Source organism: Anomaloglossus baeobatrachus, chromosome 9 (assembly GCF_048569485.1).
Source record: "Anomaloglossus baeobatrachus isolate aAnoBae1 chromosome 9, aAnoBae1.hap1, whole genome shotgun sequence".
In the NCBI taxonomy this organism is placed as follows: domain Eukaryota; kingdom Metazoa; phylum Chordata; class Amphibia; order Anura; family Aromobatidae; genus Anomaloglossus; species Anomaloglossus baeobatrachus.
This window is the reverse complement of record NC_134361.1, coordinates 164738552-164752690: the sequence shown is the minus strand read 5'-3', so window position 1 is coordinate 164752690 and position 14139 is coordinate 164738552. Positions and strand designations below refer to the sequence as shown.

The window sequence follows — 14139 nt, the reverse complement described above, 5'->3', positions numbered from 1 at the left end:
TCCTGGTAATGGCCCTGCACACGGTGGCAAGGGGGGGCCAGGCCTGGGCCGTGTACTGCAGCACGGGCAGTACCTCGTTACGCAGGACCAGTGCTTTGCCCTCACAGGTGAGGCGTCTGAGGCTCCACAGACCGATCCGTTGGGTGATCTTGGTCAAGCGTTCCTCCCAGGACTTGAGGGCTGCTCCTTCCTTCCCGAACCAGACTCCAAGAACCTTGATGAAATCCGGCTGGATGCTGAAAGGGAAGGGGGCGGAAGAGGCCGGCTGCCAGTCCCCGAAGAGCATGGCTTCCGACTTCCCGCAGTTGACTTTGGCTCCCGAAGCCCGTCCGAAGGTCTCACAGGTCTGGACGAGGGTGTCGACTGAGCGCCGGTCCGCGCAGAAGACGGTCACGTCGTCCATGTAGAGCGAGCACTTGACCTCGAAGCGTTCTGGTCCTGGTGCGGTGATCCCTCTGATCTCTCCATTCCGCCGGATAGCCTCTGCAAAGAGTTCTATAACACAAACAAAAAGAAGAGGTGACAGAGGACAGCCTTGTCTGACCCCTGAGAGGACCGGGAAGGGGTCAGTCTTCCAGCCGTTTACCAACACCGAGCTGTGAATATCAAAATACATTAGTTGGACATACAAGCAAAACATGTTACCCAAACCTAACCTGTGCAGAGCTTTGCCCAGGAACTCATGGGAAACACGGTCGAAGGCCTTCTCCTGATCCAACGAGATCAGGGCTGCGTGCACCCGGCGGGCTTTGATGTACTCGACCGTGTCCCGCATGAGAGCCAGGCTGTCTGCGATGCGACGTCCGGGGATGCCGCAGGTCTGATCCGGGTGGATGATCCGTCCGATAACAGTCTTCAATCTCGTTGCCATCGTCTTGGCCAGGATCTTGTAGTCGACGTTCAGAAGGGTGATGGGACGCCAATTCTTCAGGTCGCACCTCTCTCCTTTACGCTTGTACAGGATCGTGACCATTCCTTCCCTCAGAGATGGAGGCATTCTGCCCTCCACCACCATCTCCTCATACAGCCCTAACAGGTCCGGACAGATTAGGTCTCCCAGCGCTACATAGAGCTCTGCTGGGAGGCCGTCACTGCCCGGTGTCCTGCCAGAACTAAAGGATTTGGCGGCCGAGAGCAGCTCGTCCACCGTCAGAGGAACATCCATGGCCGCCGCGTCTGCAGGGTCAAGATGGTTAGTGATACCTGACAGGAACTTATCGGCGGCCTCGGGGTCAGTAGTCTTGCGGGCGTAGAGTTCGCTGTAGAAGTCGCTGACGACCTTCATCACGTTCTCTTTCCCGCGTCGCATGCTTCCACTCTCGTCTCGTAGTTCATTCATGGGCGTGTGACCGGCGTGGAGTTTCCTGAAAAAGAACGAGTTACATTTCTCACCCTTCTCCAGGTTCTCCACTTTGGAACGGAAGACAATTCGCTCGGACTCCTCCTCGAAGTGCCTTTTCAGGCTCCTCTTAGTCTCCTCCAGCTCCTCTCTCACGTCCCAGCCGCATCGAAGAAGGTCCTGCAGGGAACGCAGCTCACGCTGGAGTCTCCTGAAGTCCCTCCTCTTCAGACCCGCCTGTTGTTGACTCTTTGCCTGAAAGAAGAAACGGAACTCGAGTTTAACGTATTCCCACCAGTCAGAAACAGACTGGAAGCCCGCCTTGTAGGCCCGCCACGTGGAGTAGGCAGCTCTAAGCTCCTCCAGAATCTCACCCTTTTCCAGCAGAGAGCAGTTCAGCTTCCAGGAGCCCGGGCCAATGGGGAAGCCATGGCCCAGCACACCTTGAAAGTGAATGGCTCTGTGGTCAGAGAAGAAGCAGGGGACCATCGAGTGCCCACTCCGCCCAACCGCCCGAGAGGTAAACAAAAAGTCAATCCTGGAACGCAGCGAGCCATCGGATCGGCACCATGAATAGTTCACGGATCCGTGTCCGATGGAGCCAACAACGTCCACAAGAGAGGCTTCGGTCACCATCTCAATGAGCAGTTTGGATGTGACGTCCAACTTGGCAGCCGTTCCAGAACTGCGTCCATCCTCCTCAATCGGGCAGTTGAAATCCCCGGCCATCACTACTGTCCTGGCGGTAGCGAGCTGAGGGCGCAGGGCTTGGAGGAGCTCCAGTCGATCGCTCTTCACAGGAGAAGCATACACATTGATGAACCTGACAGGTTCTCCCGCCCAGGTGCCATCCACGAGCAGTAACCTGCCGCAGACGATTTCCTGAACAGAGTCCAATGTGAAGGCGCTTCCCCTGATCAGCACGGCGACCCCCGCGGACCTACAGTCGCCTCCGCCGGACCAGTAGGATGGGCCATGGGTCCACTCCCTGGCCAGATGGTTGAAGGACCTAGAGGAGGGAAGGGAGCATTCCTGCAGGAAAAATACATCACTAGACTGAGTGTTAAGGGACGCAAAAATTGTCTGACGTCGGAACTTGTCTCTGATGCTCCTAACATTAATGGAAAAGATGTTAATGTTAGCAGTCATTGGAGGAAAGAGAAAGTTAGCGCAGGCGGTGTGCCTTAGTTACCACTACGGTCGGGCGGTTCTTCCTCTTTGGCACCTGCTGGTAAGGGTATCTCCAGCAGACCCTCTTCTTCTAGCTGATCGAGCAGGGATGGTGCCTCAGTGGCTTCCGACTCCTCCATTTCTTCTTCGGCCACAAGGGACTCCACCATCTGCTCCAACACGTCCGGTTCTGGGAGGAGGCCATCCTCCTCTTCCTGGGGTGGATTGGGATCCACAATGAACAGCTTGGAAGGTTCTGCGACAGGACTATCTTCCACCTTCCTTTTCCTTTGGCCTGTACCTGAGGAGACAAGCGCTGGAAAATCCTCCTCGGTGAAAAGTGCAAGAGTGCTGAGGTCCTCTGCTCTCATGGTCTGGGGAGGGAGAGTGGGCTTTGGGGGGGGGGTGAGGAGACCAACTGAGGAGTAGGGAAATGAGGTGGAGGTAGTGGAATCCTCAGTAGGGTTGGCCGGGGGGGAGGGGTTTGGACAGGGGTGACAGGGGGGGGGGACCAGGGAGGGGGCAACAGTTTTCTTACCCTTTTTCCTGGACTCCGTGGCTGCTGGGGCATCGGCTGGAGCCACGGTCGCCGGGTTCTTGGCCGCCTTGTCCTTGGCTTCTGTGGCCTTGGTCGTAGCTGCCTTGGTCGACGAAGCTGTGACTACCCGATACTGGGTCACCGCGGCAACCCTTGCCCAGGATTTCTCCCGCTGTGGGCAGTCCTTGTAAAGGTGGTCCGCCTGTCCACATAGGTTGCAAGTCTAAGAACAGATACTACACTTGATCTTAGCCAAAAGGCCGAGAAGAGATAACCAGAATTGGTTTGGGCCTCGAGTGGCACCCTGGCCTATGCCGGACACATCTTAGGGAGAGAGAGCGAGAGGGAGACAAACCCACGCCTACAGAAGACATTTTGTCACCCAAGCCAACCCTTGAAAAGGCTGCTTTGCAGAGCAAAAACAAGAAGAATGGTGCGTTTTGCAGCCGCCGCCCCCCACTGCAATGAATCTGAATAACTCCTCCTTTAGGGCGCAAGCAACTCCCCTCCCCCTTGCAGTCTTTCCAATTCACGATACAAAAAGACGGACAGGACAGGTTGCCTGACTTTCCGTCACTGCCACCCTTTGCCATCCTTACCCGTAGAAAGCCCTTTCATCATCCCCAAACCCTAATCTTTTCCCTTTCCTTCCCAGCCCCCAAACCCTGCCCTCTGTACCCTTCTCACCACCCGCATCCCTTCTCCTGTCATCCCCCTACCACCCGGGAAAAAAAGAGCTTGCCCCCTCCTTACACTAGCCCACCCTCCCACCCAAAGAACAACTTCTGCTGCGCAGCTTGTTTTCTAGGCAGCAGCGCTATTGTGATGTCAGCGGGGGCATTGTGACAAGCCGCCAGTGTTCCGTCTCTTCATGTTGTGCACAGTTCAAACGGAAAATACATCAACAGGCAGACTACAGAAAAACTTACTATCAAAGGTTAGAGGGGGGCTTTCTCAGAGGGCTTTTTACAGTTTTTCTATTCCAAATTAGCCGTTTAAGTGTACTTATTGAAAGTAGTAATTCTTTCATAGGCCGCCCTTTCTTAGTATTTGACGTTCCTTATATTGCGGTATGAGGCTTTGCAGCAGGTTGCAAACATTCATCACCCATGACTGTCCCCAATTGAGCTCAGAAGCTCAATGTCTATCATGACCTCTCTTTTAGAATGTCCAAGAGCAAGCAAACTATTCCTCCAGGAGAGGGCGCCAACAGACTACTAAAGAGATCATCATTACTCAAAGAAAACCCCAAAAACCAATGCATGATAGGAATAAACAGGTAACTTTCTTTGGAGTGGAAGCGGAGAGATCGCACCAGATGCCAATTCTAGATCTTATCACACCTGTGGTCACTGCAGCAGCAGGTGAATCCACTTTGTCCAAAAGGGATCTATTCCATTCAATTGCAAATGATCTAGATAAGACAGAGAACTGCAGCACGGGACATAGCCGAGTTGGTCAGGTTGAGTGGTGATGAGTTTGCTATTTGGATGAATAAAGAAAGTCAAAAGTGTGAAAGATAAAAAACAAAAGGAGGAAGTGTGAAAAGTGAATGGGCCAAATTGAGGTGCATATGAAGACGTATGCTTTCTTCCAATTCATTAAACCGGGCTAATATGAATCAGGTGAATTGAGTTCTGCTTTTGGAAACTGGGTTAAGAAGGGGTGCACCGTTCCTGGAGGTACTGCAATACCAGGTCAATGCGTGGAGTGGACAGAGCAAGCTCTTTTTCCATCTCCCTGTTCTAAAAATCCATTTAATATATGGTCCCCAGATAGGGGACGTATCAGATATTAAACTGATAAGAACAGATACTACACTTGATCTTAGCCAAAAGGCCGAGAAGCGATAACCAGAATTGGTTTGGGCCTCGAGTGGCACCCTGGCCTATGCCGGACACATCTTAGGGAGAGAGAGCGAGAGGGAGACAAACCCACGCCTACAGAAGACATTTTGTCACCCAAGCCAACCCTTGAAAAGGCTGCTTTGCAGAGCAAAAACAAGAAGAATGGTGCGTTTTGCAGCCGCCGCCCCCCACTGCAATGAATCTGAATAACTCCTCCTTTAGGGCGCAAGCAACTCCCCTCCCCCTTGCAGTCTTTCCAATTCACGATACAAAAAGACGGACAGGACAGGTTGCCTGACTTTCCGTCACTGCCACCCTTTGCCATCCTTACCCGTAGAAAGCCCTTTCATCATCCCCAAACCCTAATCTTTTCCCTTTCCTTCCCAGCCCCCAAACCCTGCCCTCTGTACCCTTCTCACCACCCGCATCCCTTCTCCTGTCATCCCCCTACCACCCGGGAAAAAAAGAGCTTGCCCCCTCCTTACACTAGCCCACCCTCCCACCCAAAGAACAACTTCTGCTGCGCAGCTTGTTTTCTAGGCAGCAGCGCTATTGTGATGTCAGCGGGGGCATTGTGACAAGCCGCCAGTGTTCCGTCTCTTCATGTTGTGCACAGTTCAAACGGAAAATACATCAACAGGCAGACTACAGAAAAACTTACTATCAAAGGTTAGAGGGGGGCTTTCTCAGAGGGCTTTTTACAGTTTTTCTATTCCCAATTAGCCGTTTAAGTGTACTTATTGAAAGTAGTAATTCTTTCATAGGCCGCCCTTTCTTAGTATTTGACGTTCCTTATATTGCGGTATGAGGCTTTGCAGCAGGTTGCAAACATTCATCACCCATGACTGTCCCCAATTGAGCTCAGAAGCTCAATGTCTATCATGACCTCTCTTTTAGAATGTCCAAGAGCAAGCAAACTATTCCTCCAGGAGAGGGCGCCAACAGACTACTAAAGAGATCATCATTACTCAAAGAAAACCCCAAAAACCAATGCATGATAGGAATAAACAGGTAACTTTCTTTGGAGTGGAAGCGGAGAGATCGCACCAGATGCCAATTCTAGATCTTATCACACCTGTGGTCACTGCAGCAGCAGGTGAATCCACTTTGTCCAAAAGGGATCTATTCCATTCAATTGCAAATGATCTAGATAAGACAGAGAACTGCAGCACGGGACATAGCCGAGTTGGTCAGGTTGAGTGGTGATGAGTTTGCTATTTGGATGAATAAAGAAAGTCAAAAGTCTGAAAGATAAAAAACAAAAGGAGGAAGTGTGAAAAGTGAATGGGCCAAATTGAGGTGCATATGAAGACGTATGCTTTCTTCCAATTCATTAAACCGGGCTAATATGAATCAGGTGAATTGAGTTCTGCTTTTGGAAACTGGGTTAAGAAGGGGTGCACCGTTCCTGGAGGTACTGCAATACCAGGTCAATGCGTGGAGTGGACAGAGCAAGCTCTTTTTCCATCTCCCTGTTCTAAAAATCCATTTAATATATGGTCCCCAGATAGGGGACGTATCAGATATTAAACTGATAAGAACAGATACTACACTTGATCTTAGCCAAAAGGCCGAGAAGCGATAACCAGAATTGGTTTGGGCCTCGAGTGGCACCCTGGCCTATGCCGGACACATCTTAGGGAGAGAGAGCGAGAGGGAGACAAACCCACGCCTACAGAAGACATTTTGTCACCCAAGCCAACCCTTGAAAAGGCTGCTTTGCAGAGCAAAAACAAGAAGAATGGTGCGTTTTGCAGCCGCCGCCCCCCACTGCAATGAATCTGAATAACTCCTCCTTTAGGGCGCAAGCAACTCCCCTCCCCCTTGCAGTCTTTCCAATTCACGATACAAAAAGACGGACAGGACAGGTTGCCTGACTTTCCGTCACTGCCACCCTTTGCCATCCTTACCCGTAGAAAGCCCTTTCATCATCCCCAAACCCTAATCTTTTCCCTTTCCTTCCCAGCCCCCAAACCCTGCCCTCTGTACCCTTCTCACCACCCGCATCCCTTCTCCTGTCATCCCCCTACCACCCGGGAAAAAAAGAGCTTGCCCCCTCCTTACACTAGCCCACCCTCCCACCCAAAGAACAACTTCTGCTGCGCAGCTTGTTTTCTAGGCAGCAGCGCTATTGTGATGTCAGCGGGGGCATTGTGACAAGCCGCCAGTGTTCCGTCTCTTCATGTTGTGCACAGTTCAAACGGAAAATACATCAACAGGCAGACTACAGAAAAACTTACTATCAAAGGTTAGAGGGGGGCTTTCTCAGAGGGCTTTTTACAGTTTTTCTATTCCCAATTAGCCGTTTAAGTGTACTTATTGAAAGTAGTAATTCTTTCATAGGCCGCCCTTTCTTAGTATTTGACGTTCCTTATATTGCGGTATGAGGCTTTGCAGCAGGTTGCAAACATTCATCACCCATGACTGTCCCCAATTGAGCTCAGAAGCTCAATGTCTATCATGACCTCTCTTTTAGAATGTCCAAGATCAAGCAAACTATTCCTCCAGGAGAGGGCGCCAACAGACTACTAAAGAGATCATCATTACTCAAAGAAAACCCCAAAAACCAATGCATGATAGGAATAAACAGGTAACTTTCTTTGGAGTGGAAGCGGAGAGATCGCACCAGATGCCAATTCTAGATCTTATCACACCTGTGGTCACTGCAGCAGCAGGTGAATCCACTTTGTCCAAAAGGGATCTATTCCATTCAATTGCAAATGATCTAGATAAGACAGAGAACTGCAGCACGGGACATAGCCGAGTTGGTCAGGTTGAGTGGTGATGAGTTTGCTTTTTGGATGAATAAAGAAAGTCAAAAGTGTGAAAGATAAAAAACAAAAGGAGGAAGTGTGAAAAGTGAATGGGCCAAATTGAGGTGCATATGAAGACGTATGCTTTCTTCCAATTCATTAAACCGGGCTAATATGAATCAGGTGAATTGAGTTCTGCTTTTGGAAACTGGGTTAAGAAGGGGTGCACCGTTCCTGGAGGTACTGCAATACCAGGTCAATGCGTGGAGTGGACAGAGCAAGCTCTTTTTCCATCTCCCTGTTCTAAAAATCCATTTAATATATGGTCCCCAGATAGGGGACGTATCAGATATTAAACTGATAAGAACAGATACTACACTTGATCTTAGCCAAAAAGCCGAGAAGCGATAACCAGAATTGGTTTGGGCCTCGAGTGGCACCCTGGCCTATGCCGGACACATCTTAGGGAGAGAGAGCGAGAGGGAGACAAACCCACGCCTACAGAAGACATTTTGTCACCCAAGCCAACCCTTGAAAAGGCTGCTTTGCAGAGCAAAAACAAGAAGAATGGTGCGTTTTGCAGCCGCCGCCCCCCACTGCAATGAATCTGAATAACTCCTCCTTTAGGGCGCAAGCAACTCCCCTCCCCCTTGCAGTCTTTCCAATTCACGATACAAAAAGACGGACAGGACAGGTTGCCTGACTTTCCGTCACTGCCACCCTTTGCCATCCTTACCCGTAGAAAGCCCTTTCATCATCCCCAAACCCTAATCTTTTCCCTTTCCTTCCCAGCCCCCAAACCCTGCCCTCTGTACCCTTCTCACCACCCGCATCCCTTCTCCTGTCATCCCCCTACCACCCGGGAAAAAAAGAGCTTGCCCCCTCCTTACACTAGCCCACCCTCCCACCCAAAGAACAACTTCTGCTGCGCAGCTTGTTTTCTAGGCAGCAGCGCTATTGTGATGTCAGCGGGGGCATTGTGACAAGCCGCCAGTGTTCCGTCTCTTCATGTTGTGCACAGTTCAAACGGAAAATACATCAACAGGCAGACTACAGAAAAACTTACTATCAAAGGTTAGAGGGGGGCTTTCTCAGAGGGCTTTTTACAGTTTTTCTATTCCCAATTAGCCGTTTAAGTGTACTTATTGAAAGTAGTAATTCTTTCATAGGCCGCCCTTTCTTAGTATTTGACGTTCCTTATATTGCGGTATGAGGCTTTGCAGCAGGTTGCAAACATTCATCACCCATGACTGTCCCCAATTGAGCTCAGAAGCTCAATGTCTATCATGACCTCTCTTTTAGAATGTCCAAGAGCAAGCAAACTATTCCTCCAGGAGAGGGCGCCAACAGACTACTAAAGAGATCATCATTACTCAAAGAAAACCCCAAAAACCAATGCATGATAGGAATAAACAGGTAACTTTCTTTGGAGTGGAAGCGGAGAGATCGCACCAGATGCCAATTCTAGATCTTATCACACCTGTGGTCACTGCAGCAGCAGGTGAATCCACTTTGTCCAAAAGGGATCTATTCCATTCAATTGCAAATGATCTAGATAAGACAGAGAACTGCAGCACGGGACATAGCCGAGTTGGTCAGGTTGAGTGGTGATGAGTTTGCTATTTGGATGAATAAAGAAAGTCAAAAGTGTGAAAGATAAAAAACAAAAGGAGGAAGTGTGAAAAGTGAATGGGCCAAATTGAGGTGCATATGAAGACGTATGCTTTCTTCCAATTCATTAAACCGGGCTAATATGAATCAGGTGAATTGAGTTCTGCTTTTGGAAACTGGGTTAAGAAGGGGTGCACCGTTCCTGGAGGTACTGCAATACCAGGTCAATGCGTGGAGTGGACAGAGCAAGCTCTTTTTCCATCTCCCTGTTCTAAAAATCCATTTAATATATGGTCCCCAGATAGGGGACGTATCAGATATTAAACTGATAAGAACAGATACTACACTTGATCTTAGCCAAAAGGCCGAGAAGCGATAACCAGAATTGGTTTGGGCCTCGAGTGGCACCCTGGCCTATGCCGGACACATCTTAGGGAGAGAGAGCGAGAGGGAGACAAACCCACGCCTACAGAAGACATTTTGTCACCCAAGCCAACCCTTGAAAAGGCTGCTTTGCAGAGCAAAAACAAGAAGAATGGTGCGTTTTGCAGCCGCCGCCCCCCACTGCAATGAATCTGAATAACTCCTCCTTTAGGGCGCAAGCAACTCCCCTCCCCCTTGCAGTCTTTCCAATTCACGATACAAAAAGACGGACAGGACAGGTTGCCTGACTTTCCGTCACTGCCACCCTTTGCCATCCTTACCCGTAGAAAGCCCTTTCATCATCCCCAAACCCTAATCTTTTCCCTTTCCTTCCCAGCCCCCAAACCCTGCCCTCTGTACCCTTCTCACCACCCGCATCCCTTCTCCTGTCATCCCCCTACCACCCGGGAAAAAAAGAGCTTGCCCCCTCCTTACACTAGCCCACCCTCCCACCCAAAGAACAACTTCTGCTGCGCAGCTTGTTTTCTAGGCAGCAGCGCTATTGTGATGTCAGCGGGGGCATTGTGACAAGCCGCCAGTGTTCCGTCTCTTCATGTTGTGCACAGTTCAAACGGAAAATACATCAACAGGCAGACTACAGAAAAACTTACTATCAAAGGTTAGAGGGGGGCTTTCTCAGAGGGCTTTTTACAGTTTTTCTATTCCCAATTAGCCGTTTAAGTGTACTTATTGAAAGTAGTAATTCTTTCATAGGCCGCCCTTTCTTAGTATTTGACGTTCCTTATATTGCGGTATGAGGCTTTGCAGCAGGTTGCAAACATTCATCACCCATGACTGTCCCCAATTGAGCTCAGAAGCTCAATGTCTATCATGACCTCTCTTTTAGAATGTCCAAGAGCAAGCAAACTATTCCTCCAGGAGAGGGCGCCAACAGACTACTAAAGAGATCATCATTACTCAAAGAAAACCCCAAAAACCAATGCATGATAGGAATAAACAGGTAACTTTCTTTGGAGTGGAAGCGGAGAGATCGCACCAGATGCCAATTCTAGATCTTATCACACCTGTGGTCACTGCAGCAGCAGGTGAATCCACTTTGTCCAAAAGGGATCTATTCCATTCAATTGCAAATGATCTAGATAAGACAGAGAACTGCAGCACGGGACATAGCCGAGTTGGTCAGGTTGAGTGGTGATGAGTTTGCTATTTGGATGAATAAAGAAAGTCAAAAGTGTGAAAGATAAAAAACAAAAGGAGGAAGTGTGAAAAGTGAATGGGCCAAATTGAGGTGCATATGAAGACGTATGCTTTCTTCCAATTCATTAAACCGGGCTAATATGAATCAGGTGAATTGAGTTCTGCTTTTGGAAACTGGGTTAAGAAGGGGTGCACCGTTCCTGGAGGTACTGCAATACCAGGTCAATGCGTGGAGTGGACAGAGCAAGCTCTTTTTCCATCTCCCTGTTCTAAAAATCCATTTAATATATGGTCCCCAGATAGGGGACGTATCAGATATTAAACTGATAAGAACAGATACTACACTTGATCTTAGCCAAAAGGCCGAGAAGCGATAACCAGAATTGGTTTGGGCCTCGAGTGGCACCCTGGCCTATGCCGGACACATCTTAGGGAGAGAGAGCGAGAGGGAGACAAACCCACGCCTACAGAAGACATTTTGTCACCCAAGCCAACCCTTGAAAAGGCTGCTTTGCAGAGCAAAAACAAGAAGAATGGTGCGTTTTGCAGCTGCCGCCCCCCACTGCAATGAATCTGAATAACTCCTCCTTTAGGGCGCAAGCAACTCCCCTCCCCCTTGCAGTCTTTCCAATTCACGATACAAAAAGACGGACAGGACAGGTTGCCTGACTTTCCGTCACTGCCACCCTTTGCCATCCTTACCCGTAGAAAGCCCTTTCATCATCCCCAAACCCTAATCTTTTCCCTTTCCTTCCCAGCCCCCAAACCCTGCCCTCTGTACCCTTCTCACCACCCGCATCCCTTCTCCTGTCATCCCCCTACCACCCGGGAAAAAAAGAGCTTGCCCCCTCCTTACACTAGCCCACCCTCCCACCCAAAGAACAACTTCTGCTGCGCAGCTTGTTTTCTAGGCAGCAGCGCTATTGTGATGTCAGCGGGGGCATTGTGACAAGCCGCCAGTGTTCCGTCTCTTCATGTTGTGCACAGTTCAAACGGAAAATACATCAACAGGCAGACTACAGAAAAACTTACTATCAAAGGTTAGAGGGGGGCTTTCTCAGAGGGCTTTTTACAGTTTTTCTATTCCCAATTAGCCGTTTAAGTGTACTTATTGAAAGTAGTAATTCTTTCATAGGCCGCCCTTTCTTAGTATTTGACGTTCCTTATATTGCGGTATGAGGCTTTGCAGCAGGTTGCAAACATTCATCACCCATGACTGTCCCCAATTGAGCTCAGAAGCTCAATGTCTATCATGACCTCTCTTTTAGAATGTCCAAGATCAAGCAAACTATTCCTCCAGGAGAGGGCGCCAACAGACTACTAAAGAGATCATCATTACTCAAAGAAAACCCCAAAAACCAATGCATGATAGGAATAAACAGGTAACTTTCTTTGGAGTGGAAGCGGAGAGATCGCACCAGATGCCAATTCTAGATCTTATCACACCTGTGGTCACTGCAGCAGCAGGTGAATCCACTTTGTCCAAAAGGGATCTATTCCATTCAATTGCAAATGATCTAGATAAGACAGAGAACTGCAGCACGGGACATAGCCGAGTTGGTCAGGTTGAGTGGTGATGAGTTTGCTATTTGGATGAATAAAGAAAGTCAAAAGTGTGAAAGATAAAAAACAAAAGGAGGAAGTGTGAAAAGTGAATGGGCCAAATTGAGGTGCATATGAAGACGTATGCTTTCTTCCAATTCATTAAACCGGGCTAATATGAATCAGGTGAATTGAGTTCTGCTTTTGGAAACTGGGTTAAGAAGGGGTGCACCGTTCCTGGAGGTACTGCAATACCAGGTCAATGCGTGGAGTGGACAGAGCAAGCTCTTTTTCCATCTCCCTGTTCTAAAAATCCATTTAATATATGGTCCCCAGATAGGGGACGTATCAGATATTAAACTGATAAGAACAGATACTACACTTGATCTTAGCCAAAAAGCCGAGAAGCGATAACCAGAATTGGTTTGGGCCTCGAGTGGCACCCTGGCCTATGCCGGACACATCTTAGGGAGAGAGAGCGAGAGGGAGACAAACCCACGCCTACAGAAGACATTTTGTCACCCAAGCCAACCCTTGAAAAGGCTGCTTTGCAGAGCAAAAACAAGAAGAATGGTGCGTTTTGCAGCCGCCGCCCCCCACTGCAATGAATCTGAATAACTCCTCCTTTAGGGCGCAAGCAACTCCCCTCCCCCTTGCAGTCTTTCCAATTCACGATACAAAAAGACGGACAGGACAGGTTGCCTGACTTTCCGTCACTGCCACCCTTTGCCATCCTTACCCGTAGAAAGCCCTTTCATCATCCCCAAACCCTAATCTTTTCCCTTTCCTTCCCAGCCCCCAAACCCTGCCCTCTGTACCCTTCTCACCACCCGCATCCCTTCTCCTGTCATCCCCCTACCACCCGGGAAAAAAAGAGCTTGCCCCCTCCTTACACTAGCCCACCCTCCCACCCAAAGAACAACTTCTGCTGCGCAGCTTGTTTTCTAGGCAGCAGCGCTATTGTGATGTCAGCGGGGGCATTGTGACAAGCCGCCAGTGTTCCGTCTCTTCATGTTGTGCACAGTTCAAACGGAAAATACATCAACAGGCAGACTACAGAAAAACTTACTATCAAAGGTTAGAGGGGGGCTTTCTCAGAGGGCTTTTTACAGTTTTTCTATTCCCAATTAGCCGTTTAAGTGTACTTATTGAAAGTAGTAATTCTTTCATAGGCCGCCCTTTCTTAGTATTTGACGTTCCTTATATTGCGGTATGAGGCTTTGCAGCAGGTTGCAAACATTCATCACCCATGACTGTCCCCAATTGAGCTCAGAAGCTCAATGTCTATCATGACCTCTCTTTTAGAATGTCCAAGAGCAAGCAAACTATTCCTCCAGGAGAGGGCGCCAACAGACTACTAAAGAGATCATCATTACTCAAAGAAAACCCCAAAAACCAATGCATGATAGGAATAAACAGGTAACTTTCTTTGGAGTGGAAGCGGAGAGATCGCACCAGATGCCAATTCTAGATCTTATCACACCTGTGGTCACTGCAGCAGCAGGTGAATCCACTTTGTCCAAAAGGGATCTATTCCATTCAATTGCAAATGATCTAGATAAGACAGAGAACTGCAGCACGGGACATAGCCGAGTTGGTCAGGTTGAGTGGTGATGAGTTTGCTATTTGGATGAATAAAGAAAGTCAAAAGTGTGAAAGATAAAAAACAAAAGGAGGAAGTGTGAAAAGTGAATGGGCCAAATTGAGGTGCATATGAAGACGTATGCTTTCTTCCAATTCATTAAACCGGGCTAATAT

General features: G+C 48.9%; 6 non-coding genes and 1 pseudogene across 6 annotated transcripts; all 7 read right to left on the bottom strand.

The window, feature by feature from the left end:
* Positions 1 to 3223: 3223 nt before the first annotated feature.
* On the bottom strand, positions 3224 to 3319 carry LOC142253570 (U2 spliceosomal RNA; annotated as a pseudogene).
* A 1388-nt stretch (positions 3320 to 4707) lies between these two features.
* LOC142252125 (U2 spliceosomal RNA) lies at positions 4708 to 4898 on the bottom strand. Its single transcript, XR_012725517.1, has one exon. It is a non-coding gene; the product is annotated as a U2 spliceosomal RNA (small nuclear RNA).
* A 1388-nt stretch (positions 4899 to 6286) lies between these two features.
* LOC142252124 (U2 spliceosomal RNA) lies at positions 6287 to 6477 on the bottom strand. The gene has a single exon (XR_012725516.1). It is a non-coding gene; the product is annotated as a U2 spliceosomal RNA (small nuclear RNA).
* A 1388-nt stretch (positions 6478 to 7865) lies between these two features.
* LOC142252876 (U2 spliceosomal RNA) lies at positions 7866 to 8056 on the bottom strand. Its single transcript, XR_012726240.1, has one exon. It is a non-coding gene; the product is annotated as a U2 spliceosomal RNA (small nuclear RNA).
* Positions 8057 to 9444: 1388 nt separating this feature from the next.
* On the bottom strand, positions 9445 to 9635 carry LOC142252123 (U2 spliceosomal RNA). Its single transcript, XR_012725515.1, has one exon. It is a non-coding gene; the product is annotated as a U2 spliceosomal RNA (small nuclear RNA).
* A 1388-nt stretch (positions 9636 to 11023) lies between these two features.
* LOC142252122 (U2 spliceosomal RNA) lies at positions 11024 to 11214 on the bottom strand. The gene has a single exon (XR_012725514.1). It is a non-coding gene; the product is annotated as a U2 spliceosomal RNA (small nuclear RNA).
* Positions 11215 to 12602: 1388 nt separating this feature from the next.
* On the bottom strand, positions 12603 to 12793 carry LOC142252874 (U2 spliceosomal RNA). The gene has a single exon (XR_012726238.1). It is a non-coding gene; the product is annotated as a U2 spliceosomal RNA (small nuclear RNA).
* Between the last annotated feature and the right edge of the window lie 1346 nt (positions 12794 to 14139).